Source organism: Macaca mulatta, chromosome 10, assembly GCF_049350105.2.
Source record: "Macaca mulatta isolate MMU2019108-1 chromosome 10, T2T-MMU8v2.0, whole genome shotgun sequence".
Lineage (NCBI taxonomy): Eukaryota > Metazoa > Chordata > Mammalia > Primates > Cercopithecidae > Macaca > Macaca mulatta.
In genome coordinates, this window is record NC_133415.1 from 1,595,819 (window position 1) to 1,607,727 (window position 11,909).

Consider the following 11,909-nt stretch of genomic DNA (forward strand, 5'->3'; position numbering starts at 1 on the left):
TGCTCTGCCCCTGCCATCCCCTCATCAGCTCTGCAGCAGCCCCCGGCCTCCTTGGTGCTTGCTTTGGGGTATTTGCACTGAGTCTTGTCTGCCTGGAATGCTCTTCCCGTCTGCCAGTGTCAAACTCCCAGACGGCTGCCCATATGTCAGCATAGTGGGAGGCTCTCCGGGGCCATGCTCTATGAAGTAACACTTTGCTGTCCTCATCCCCTCTCCGGGCTCTGACACACTATATATGCCTGTGTCATGACTGCCCCTGACAGCCTCCTGCTAGAATCAGAGGGAAGGGGGACTTCTTTGTTGTATGTGCTGAGGGAGTCTGGCCAGTGCGGAGAGCAAGCCCTCCTACGCTTTGTGGAGTAGGTTAATGGGGCCCCACAATTGCCTGGCACTCAGGTGCAGAATTAGAAGATTCCTGGGGCCAAAGAGCAACAGCTCTTCCCAGAGGGACCCGCCAGTGAGTGACTGAGTGCAGGTTGACAGGTCCCTCCTAGTGCCTTCCAACTTGTGCAGGGCAGCTGGTGTGGCCTATTCTCTGGCCCCTCACAGGAAGATACTGTTTTGTGTGTTGGGTGGTCCTTGGACTAAGTGCCCACATGGGACACCCTGGAGCACGGAAGGGCACACTACACGTCATGGGACCAGGACCCAGCATCAACTGGGACTGTTCCAGCAAGCCAGGACCCCACACCCCCACCAGCTGCAGTCCATTCATTTAATCTTTGATGGGCACTTTCTGTGTGCCCAAGATACAGTATCTTATTTTTTCTTTTCTTTTTTTTTTTTTTAAGTCTGCAAGTGCTTGGTACATGCACAGATGGTATTTATTTGCTGTTTGTCTTAAATTGCATTCTTATGCATCTTATAGAGAGATAAGGAGAAAAAAAATATTTTCTACAGGACCATCCAAACATGTAAGTGGCTTTTCATGGGACAGTTTCCCATTATGGGAAAGACATAAGTCGATTCTCAGTCATCCAGAGTGTCAGTATCTTACTTTTTCATTCATCTGAACCAAAGTGTGACATCCCAGGACCAGGTGTTTTATCTGAGTTCCGTGCACAGACTCTGAGCCCTACCTGTACAGGGCAGTGCGAGTCAGGGGTGCTCAGCACTGAGACAGAAGAGCAGCTGGTGCCCTGGTCCTCTGTCCACTAAGGCTGCAGGTGGACCCACAGCATCTTCTGAAGGCAGGGAGCCCTCCGTACTTGGAGCACTGTGGCCCTGGGGGGTTCGCCCTCATGTGATGTGACCTTGGTTGAGTTTCTTAGCTGTGAATTAAGGTTATGAGCCCAGCTTGGGGGTAAGGCATGGAGCTGATGGTGTCGCATGTGGAAGCAGCTGGGTGACCCCGAGCCCGGTGACCATTGGTCACTGGGGAGGCACAGACCTCGTTGTGGCAGGGTCCTGAGGGCCAGGACCTCAAAGGAGGGTAGCTGTGTCCCTGGGCCCCGCAGGAGTGAGGGTGTACACCTGCCAGTCCCCTGCCTACAGTGGTGGTGGAGTGGAGCCCCATGGTCCCTTCTGTCTGGAATCTCAGACCTGGCACCCCTCTGCCTTCCTGTGCCTCCCGCCTGCCTTTCAGGGCAGCAAGAATGCTGTGTGCCCCACTGGGGAGGGAGGTGGGGAGGACTCCAGAGCGACCAGGCGGGGGCTGCTGCAGAGGGGATGGCTGCTCTTGGGTGCAGACAAGGGTCGGGTCCTGGGCACCTACTGGTCACTCTCCACCATGATGGGGACCTCACCACGTTGTCCCTCATCCATCTCACCCGACCAACCCGGGCGGAGTGTCCTGAGGGCTTCACCACGCAGCCTGGAAGGGGCAGAGCTGAGGTCACACAGGTCTCGGAAGCCCACGCTGTGGTCCCAGGAGAAGGTTCTGGATGTGGCTCCGGTAAGTGAAAGGTGGACTCACAGCGCTGCGGGAATAAAGGGAAACCACAGGCAGGAGGGAGGCGCATCCAGGATCCGCGGCCACCGGCCTCTCAGACTGTCCTCTGGGGCTGGGTCAGGAGGCTCATCTGAACCCGCGCGTTCATTGGGCCACACCGACCCCAAACCCCTGCATGCCGGCAGGACCCCTGGCTCTCCTGCGCCCACCCCAGCCCTGCTGGCCGCTGGGGCATTTGAGGGATGGTTGCGGGGGTTCGGAGGGTGGAAGGGGCGTTGGGCAACCTCGGTGGGGAGGGGAAGAGGCTTCCCGAGCTCCGTGGACTCCCGCATTAGGGTGGGGAGGCGCTCCGGGTTGGGGAGGGAGGAAAGGAGCCGGGCGCAGGGGCGGCTGTGATCGGGGAGGGGGCAGCTAGACCCCGCTCGGGCTACAGGTTGCGGGATGGAGCGGACGCAAGGAAGGAGCCCTGAGGATGCCGCGGACCCCACGCCTGCCGACCGTCCCCTCCCTTCCTTCCTTCCTTCCTTCCTTCCTTCCTTCCTTCCTTCCTTCCTTCCTTCCTTCCTTTCTTCCTTCCTTCCTTCCTTCCACCCTCTCTACAGAGGCAGCGCGGGGACCCGGCCGGGGTGGGGCTAGGGCGGTGCGCCCCGGAGCCTCCAACCTGGACCCCACCCCGGAGGCGCCGCGACCGCCCCCCCGCCGCCTCCAGGAAGCTGCCCGGATCGCGCCTGCGGCCCGAGGACTCTGTGCCCCGCCGCCTCCCGCCCTGTCCCGCCCCACCGCCTCCCGCCCTGTCCCGCCCTGCAGCTGTCCGCGACCCCGCGGCGCCCGTCCCCGTCTCCACCTGCAGTCCCGGACACGCTGCCCATGAGGGAAGCGGGGAGCTGGGATCCCCGAGCCCGGGCGCGGGACACCTCATGGCCCGCACGAACCTTGGTGGTCCGGGCCCCGGCTCCCCCAGAACAACGCCCAGGGCTCGGAGAAACCCCCTGAAGCCGTGGACCCAGACGCTCCCGGGGGACCTCGGTGGGACGGGCAGGGCGGGCGCAGTGGGCTGGGGGACGCGCACTGACCCCGGGCGAACCAGAAACACCCCCCACCGGGCACCTCCCCCAGGAATCGCCTACCCACCCCCATGTTCCCCACCAGGTTTCACCCTCTCACCCTCCCCCCAGGCATCTCCCCCGCTGCATCGCCCCGACATAGGCATCGCTCCCGACCGGGCATCTCGGCTCTGTCCTGCCCTGGGGGGCCGCAGTCCGCGGGGAAGAAGCGCAGCGAGGCGCCCACACCGGGAAAGTGTTTCCGTGACTCTGCGCGGTTACACTCCGGATGCGTCGCTGCGGGCTCGTGGGCTCGTGGGCTGCAGCCCCCAGCTCCTGTCGGGTGGACTAGCCCCGGGCCCGCGTGGAGCCGCTCGGGCAAGCCCGGCCCGGGAGGGGCGCGGCGCAAGGCGGGGCGGGGCAGGGTCCTAGGTCAGCGCCCAGCCCCAGGCCTAGCCCCCACCGTGCCTCTGTTTCCCCATTCCTGAGAAATCGGAACGCCGGCGGCACCCCCTTCTCCCGGCCGGAGCGTGCGCCCTCCGGATTTCGCCCCTCCGTCCAGGCGGAGGCCCGGGGGTGGGAGCGCGCCGCGGGCCAACTTCCCTAAAGGGGACGGTCTGGAGGGCGCCCAGAAGGGAAGGACCAGGAAGCGCTGGGCTGGAGTCTGGCCCCTTCCTGCGGGGTCGGGGAGGGGGCTGAAGGTGGGGAGAAGACCGGCGGGGCTGCTGGGGGACACCGAGGGAGCGTCTAAGAGGAGAACTCAGGGTGGGCGACGCCGCAGGGGAGTTGCCTGGCAGGGGCGACGGCCTCGGGGAAGTGGAGCTTCTGGCCGAGATCTGCATCTGTGGCCGGGGAGGGAAAGGGTCACAAGGGCAGTGCGCGCCGGGAGGGAAACTCAGACCGGGGGGAAGGGGCTGCGCGGCGGGGCCAGGTGCGTCGGGTGCTGGACAGTGAGCTCCAGGAGCCCGCCGGTGCTCAGGTCAGGCCTTAAGGTTCTGGAGCCGGGGGAGCCGGAACGCGAGGGGGCTAAGGGAACGCGCTGGGAGGGGTGGGGCGGCAGCGGCTCCGGGCTGCGGTGGCCTTGGTTCTGTCTGGGCGCCCACAGGTGGAAAGGGATTTGGAGCTTGTAATCATAGCTGGGACTGCCAGATTTCGTGGATAAAAATACAAAATTGCATGGGACGGGACGGGCGCGGTGGCTCACGCCTGTAATTCCAACACTTTGGGAGGCCGAGGTGGGCGGATCACTTGAGGTCGGGAGTTCCAGACCAGCCTAACCAGCACGGTGAAACCCCCGTCTCTACTAAAAATACAGAATTAGCGGGGTGTGGTGGTGAGCGCCTGTAATCCCAGCTACTCGGGAGGCTGAGGCAGGAGAATCGCTTGAACCCGGGAGGCGGAGGTTGCAGTGAGTCAAGATTGAGCCATCCAGGCTGGATGATGAAAGCGAATCTCTGTCTAAAAAAAAAAAAAAGGCTGGGCGCGGTGGCTCAAACCTGTAATCCCAGCACTTTGAGAGGCCGAGTCGGGCGGATCACGAGGTCAGGAAATCGAGACCATCCTGGCTAAGCCGGTGAAACACCGTCTCTACTAAAAAATACAAAAAACTAGCGGGGCGAGGTGGCCGGCGCCTGTAGTCTCAGCTACTCGGGAGGCTGAGGCAGGAGAATGGCGTAAACCCGGGAGGCGGAGCTTGCAGTGAGCTGAGATGGGGCCACTGCACCCCAGCCTGAGCGACAGAGCGAGACTCCGTCTCAAAAAAAAAAAAAAAAAAAATTGCCCAGCACATACTATAGTAAAAAATTATTATCTGGAATTAAAATGTACCTGATTGTACTGTATTTTATCTGGCAACCCTAATCATAACAGGAATGTTGTTCTCTGTACATAGTCCAGTCAACAGCAAAAGTATTTAAAAAGGTGAAAAAACTATTTATGACCACATCCCTAGAAGAATAACTTTAAGAACAATTAGGTGTATATTGCCCAGGGTTTGTGTTTTTTGTTTGTTGTCTTGAGTCAGGGTATTGCTCTGTTGTCCACCCTGGAATGCAGTGGTGTAATCATAGCTCACTGCAGCCTCCACTTCCCAGGCTCAAGCAGTCCTCCCACCTCAGCCTCCTGAGTAGCTGGGAGTACAGGCACCTGGCTAATTTTTGTATTTTTAGTAGAGATGGGGTTTCACCATGTTGCCCAGGCTGGTCTTGAACTTATAGGCTCAAACAGCCTGCCTGCCTTGGGCTCCCAAAGTGCTGGGATTACAGGCATGAGACACTGCACCTGGCATTGCCTAGTCGTTTTTGTTTGTTTGTTTGTTTGTTTTGAGACGGATTCTTGCTCTGTTGCCCAGCCTGGAGCACAGTGGCACTATCTCTGCTCACTGCAAGCTCCGCCTCCCGGGTTCATGTCATTCTCCTGCCTCGGCCTCCCGAGTAGCTGGGACTACAGGCGCCCGCCACTACACCCAGCTAATTTTTATATTTTCAGTAGAGATGGGGCTTCACCATATTGGCCAGGCTGGTTTCAAACTCCTGATCTCATGATCCACTCACCTTGGCCTTCCAAAGTGCTGGGATTACAGGCGTGAGTCACCGCGCCCAGCCGCCTAGGTGTTTTGTTTTGTTTTGTTTTGTTTTCTGATGGAGTCTTGCTCTATCGTCCAGGCTGGAGTGCAGTGGTGCTGTCTCAGCTCCCTGCAAGCTCCCAGGTTCACACCATCTTCCTTCCTCAGCCTCCTGAGTAGCTGGGACTACAGGCGCCTGCCACCACGCCCAGCTAATTTTTTGTATTTTTAGTAGAAACAGGGTTCACCGTGTTAGCCAAGATGGTCTCAATCGCCTGATCTCGTGATCCACCCACCTCGGCCTCCCAAAGTGCTGGAATGACAGGCATGAGCCACTGTACCCGCCCGACATTGCCTAGGTTTTATATATGACCATAGATTTAAAAAAGAAGGCCAACATGGTGGCTCACACCTGTACTTCCAACACTGGGAGACTGAGATGGGAAGATCACTTGAACCCAGGAGTTTGAGGCTACAGTGTCCATGTTGGCTGTAGTGAGCCAAGATCGTGCCACTGCACTCCAGCCTGGGCAAAAGAATAGTGTACATATATATATATATATATTTTTTTTTTTTTTTAGAGACAGAGTCTTGCTGTGTCCTCCAGGCTGGAGTGCAGTGGCTCAGCGTGGGCTCACTACAGCCTGAATCTCCTAGGCTCAAGGGGTCCTCCCACCTCGGCCTCTGGAGTAGCTGGGATTATAGGTTCGAGCCACTGTGCCTGGCCTAAATGTGTGTCATCTGTATTTCAAACACTTGTTAAAATGCCATTGCTATTATTCAGGACAACAGCAAAATTCACACCCTGCAGAATCTTAGGAACTACTTACAGAACTTTACAGAGCAGAGGTAGCACCATGGCTGAGGCCTGACTGCTGACCAGGGCGTGGAGTTCTGAGTGCACTCAAGGAACGCAAGGAAGCCAGGCAGGGTGGAAGGGGCCGGCGGAGTCCGACTTCAGCTGCCATCTTGTCTGGTGGCACATCTCGTGATCACAGGTTGTAGGCTCTGTTTCTGGAAGGTTCAGGTACAGCACGAGATTCCACTTGTCTACTTGGCTACGTCTGTGCCTACGGTGCCATGAGGCCAACGGGCGTCACTCAAATTCATGGTCAGCCAAACTCCCACAGCAAAGAATCCTGAACTGAGAATCGAGTTCCTATCCATGGCAAAGCTGCGGACACCCTGAAACTAATCTCTGACCTCATCTGGAATTTCGGGGGCTTCGTTTGCTGAGCCAGTGCACTCGTGGCCACCCTGCAGAAAGCCGTGTGGCACCTCTGGGCTTTGCGCCGTGTCTGTTCTCTTCTCTAAACTGCTGATTTTGCTTAGCAAAGAGCCTCGCCTGCCACTGGTGATGGTGGTGTGGGGTCATTTTGAATGGCTGCCTGACACTGCACAGCACATTCACGCACACAGTCCTGTGGGATTGTGACATAATAAGAAATCGATATTTCGTCTTTGCCCCTGGCTCCTGACACAGAGCTCCTGAAACCAATGCAATTTCCTGGATAATAGGAGCTTCTTCTGTTCTAATGGGGTGACTCTTGGTGGGTTCCTGGATGGGGGCTGGTCACCAGCGAGATCATACCATGATGAGAAGCCTGGAGTTTCAGCCCCACCCCCACCTCTGAGCAGGGGAGAGGGGCTAGCTAGAGGCACCATTTCTAATGCGTCATGCCTTTGCGATGACGTCTCCATGGAAGTCCCTCAACAGTGGGGGTTTGGAGAGCTCCCAGGCTGGTGAACGCATCTCTTTGTGGGGGGAGTGGAGCACCCCAGCTCCCTGGGGCTGGCAGCTCCTGCGCTGAGAACCCTTCTGGACTTCGCCTTATGGACCCTTCATCTGACTCCTCATCCCTATCCTTTATCATATCTTTTATAATAAACATGTTTCTCTGAGTTCCATGAACCATTCTATTCATAGCAAAGTGTCCAACCCAAAGAAGGGGTTGTAGGAACCCCTGAATCGCACTTGCCTGGCCTGATCAGAAGTACCAGCGACACAGACCTTCCACCGGCACCTGAAGTGGGGGCAGGCTGTGGGACGGAGCCCCTAACCTGTGGGACGGAGCCCCTAACCTGTGGGACAGAGCCCCTAACCTGTGGGATGGAGCCCCTAACCTGTGGGATCTGCCTCGAACTGCAGGTGGAGAGCGTCAGAGAGAATCGTTGGACTTGCAGTTGGTGTCCAGGGAATAGAAGTTGCTGATGTGGGAACCCTCTGCCCCCGTTTGGCGTTGGAAGCGGTGTTCTATGTGAGAGAGGAGAGGAAAACAGTTTTTTTCCTTTCAGCAAGGATCTGAAGTGTGTTCCTCCCCCTATCAAAAACAACTCCTAGAGGACCATGATCATTTTTGTTCCTTTGTGGATCCTCTGGGTATTTTCTTAGAAAACGTTCCTGGCGGCCGGGCGCGGTGGCTCACGCCTGTAATCCCAGCACTCTGGGAGGCCGAAGTGGGCGGATCACGAGGTCAGGAGATGGAGACCATCCTGGCTAACATAGTGAAACCCCATCTCTACTAAAAATATAAAAAATTAGCCAGACGTGGTGGCGGGTGCCTGTAGTCCCAGCTACTCGGGAGGCTGAGGCAGGAGAATGGCGGGAACCCTGGAGGCGGAGCTGGTAGTGAGCCGAGATGGCGCCACTGCACTCCAGCGTGGGGGATAGAGCAAGACTCCGTCTCAAAAAAAAAAAAAAAAGAAAAGAAAAGAAAACGTTCCTGGCAGGGAAACATTAAATATTTATTTTAAAATCTTTATATTTTTTTTGAGACAGGGTTTTGCCCTGTCCCCCAGGCTGGAGTGCAGTGGCATCATCCTAGCTCACTGCAGCTTTGAACTCCTGGGCTCAAGTGGTCCTCTCTCCTTGGCCTTCCAAATGGCTGGGATTATGAGTGTGAGCTGCAGTGCTTGGCTGCAGTGCAAAATTGTATTGAGATAATTGTAGATTCACATGAAGTTGTAAGAAATAATAGCATAGAGAGATCTCTTGCATGGTTTGCTCAGTGTTTCCCAAGGGTACCATTTTACAAAACTAGAGTGGAACGTCACAACCAGGGTATGGATGTCAATACGACCCACGGATCTTATTCAGAGTCCCTCAGTTCTACATTTACTCATTTCTATGTGTATATTAAATTCTGCATGATTTTATCAGCAGGCGAGGCTTGTGCATCCACAGTCACGATGCGGAAGGGCTCCAGAACCATGGGATTACTCATGTCATCCATTTATAGTCACACCCACCTCCCTCCTGTCCCCAGCCTGACACGAATCTCTGGCAAACACAAATCTGTTCTTTTCTAAAACTGTGTCATTTAAAAATCACATAGTAGGCTGGGTGCGGTGGCTCACGCCTGTAATCCCAGCACTTTGGGAGGCTGAGGCAGGTGGATCACCTGAGGTCAGGAGTTTGTGACCAGCCTGGCCAACATGGTGAAACCCCATCTCTACTAAAAATACAAAAAATTAGCCAGGCGTGGTGGTGGGTGCCTGTAATCCCAGCTACTTGGGAGGCTGAGGCAGGAGAATCACTTGAACCCGGGAGGCGGAGGTTGCAATGAGCTGACATTGCACCACTGCACTCCAGCCTAGGCAACAAGAACAAAACTCTGTCTCAAAAAAAAAAAATCACATAGTAAGTAACATTTTTGGATGGGATATTTTTGCTCAGTATAATTCCTTGGCGATGCTTCATCCCAGTTGCATGTGTCAATGGCCTGTTCCTTTTCCATGCTGAGTAGAACTGCGTGGACTGGGAGCACCATGGTGTGTTTAGCCATTCACCTGCTGGAGGACATCTGGGCTGATTCCAGTTCTGGTCTGTTACAAATATAGCTGCTATGAACATTTGTGTACAAGTTTTGGTGTGAACAAAAGCCTTTATTTCTTGGGCACGGTGGCTCACGTCTGTAATCCCAGCACTTTGGAAGGCCGAGGTGAGCAGATCACGAGGTCAGGAGTTTGAGACCAGCTTGGCCAACACGGTGAAACCCCACCTCTACTAAAAATACAAAAAATTTAGCCAGGTGTGGTGGTGGGCGCCTGTAATCCCAGCTACTCTGGAGGCTAAGCCAGGAGAATCGCTTAAACCTGGGAGGCAGAGGTTGCAGTGAGCTGAGATCGCGCCACTGCACTCCAGCCTGGGCAACAAGAGCGAAACTCCGTCTCAAAAAAAAAAAAAAGTCTTTATTTCTCGGGGATGAATGCCCAGGAGCACAACTGCTGGGTCCCATGGTAGTTGGATGGTTAGTTCTTGAAGGAACTGCCAAGCTGTTTTCCAGAATGGCTGTACCATGTTACATTCCCACTAGCAATGCACGAGTGGCCCAGCTTCTCCAGGTCTTTGGCAGCGTTTGGTGGTGGTACTGCTCTTCATATGAGTCATTTTCACAGGTGTGATGTCTCGTTGCACTTTTAGTTTGCACCTGCATGATGGCTAAGGATGACGGACATCTTTGTGCGTGTTTATTCTGTATATCCCCTTCATGGAAATGTCTCTTCATATCTTTTGCTGACTTTTCTATTGGATTGCTTTTTTATTTTTATTTTTTACTGTTGAGTTTTGAGAGCTTTTCTACATTATACACGCCAGTTCTTTGTCAGACAGGGGGTGTGCAAATGCTTTTTCTCAGGCTGTAGCTTGTCTTTTCATCCTCTGAGCAGGGTGTTTCACAGAGCAAAAGTTTTTCGTTTCAATGAGGTCCCATTTATCAATATTTTATTTTATGGCTCATGCTTTTGTTATCAAATCTAAGAACTTTTTGCCTAGCCCAAGATCCCAAAGATTTTCTCCTATGTTTTTCCTAAAAGTTTTATAGTTTCACGTTTAGATCTATGGTCAATTTTTGGTGATTTTTTTTTTTTAGACAGAGTCGTGTTCCATCGCCCAGGCTGGAGTGCAGTGGCATGATCTCGGCTCACTCAACCTCTGCCTCCTGATATCAAGGGATTCTCCTGCCTCAGCCTCCTGAATAGCTGAGATTACAGGTGCCTGCCACCATGCCCAGCTCATTTTTGTGTTTTTAGTAGAGACGGGGTTTCACCATGTTGGCCAGGCTAGTCTCGAACTCCTGACCTCAGGTGATCCACCCGCCTCAGCTTCCCAAAGTGCTGGGATTACAGGCGCGAGCCACCCCGCCTGGCCTAGATTTTTAAACATAGTCCCGCAGGTCTCTGAGGCTGTGTTCCATCAGTTTTTTTCAGTCTATTTTCCGTCTTTTATTCAGATTGGGTCACTTTTATTGCTCTGTCTTCCAGTTCACGGATTCTTTCCCCGTGGTATTCATGCTGCTATCGAGCCCATTCAGTGAGCTTTTTATTTTGGCTTACTGTGCTTTTCAACTCTATAATTTCCATCTGGTTCTTTTTTCTTTTCTTTTATTTATTTATTATTATTATTATTTTTTGAGACGGAGTCTCTCGCTGTCACCCAGGCTGGAGTGCAGTGGTGCGATCATGACTCACTGCAGCGTCAGCCTCCCAGGCTCCAGCGATCCTCTTGCCTCAGCCGCCTACCCGCCCCCATTCCCCACACCCCGGTTTTATTAAAAAAAAAAAAAAAAGAAGCTTTTTTTTCTCTATTTTTTCAGTTGTTTCAGGGTAGTTTGTAATTGCTTGTTGAAGCATTTTTGTGATGGCTGCTTTACAATCATTTTCGGATAATCCAATATCTGATTGATCTCAGTGTTGGCATGTGTTTGTCTTTTCTTAGTCAAGTTATGAGTTTCCTGGCTCTTGGTGTGATGCGTGATTGTTGAATTGTAATCCGGACAGTTTGCGTATTAGCAGACTCTGAATCCTACTTAAACCTGCTATTTTAGCAGACAGTCACCCTGTGGAGGTGCAGCACGTCCTGGCCTACTTTTGTGGGTTGTGGTTCCTACCATAATTTAGTTTATCTACTAAATCTGCTATTTAGGCGTCTACGTGATTAGGCTGGTGCTGCCGGTGGGGACAGAGGCGCCTCTCCAGGCTTCTCCAAGCTGTTAGGCGGGGAGTAGGCAGACCTGGTGCCAGCAGGTTCCGGCTCCACCTCTGCTGATTCCCCCATGGGAGGGCTGTGGGGCTTCCCCCAGCTGCTGGGGAGGCGTGGTGGGAGGCGAGGAGGCCCTAGGCCTGGACCCCCTTACGCCACTTTGGGTCAGGAGATGCTGGGCCTGGACTGCCTTCCACTGCCGGGCGGGGATGGGAGGCTCCAGGCGGCCGCGCTTTTCCCAGTCCGCGGTCCCCACCGGCCGACTCCCCTCTTCCCACCACTTCGAGGCCTGCAATTGTCTCCTGTACTGGCTCCCAGTGCTGAAAGGTGTACGTAGCTGGAGGAGCACGGAGAGATGAGTTCCTTCCATCTCCTCTTTTTTTTTTTTTTTTTTGAGACGGAGTCTCACTCTGTCGCCCAGGCTGGAGTGCA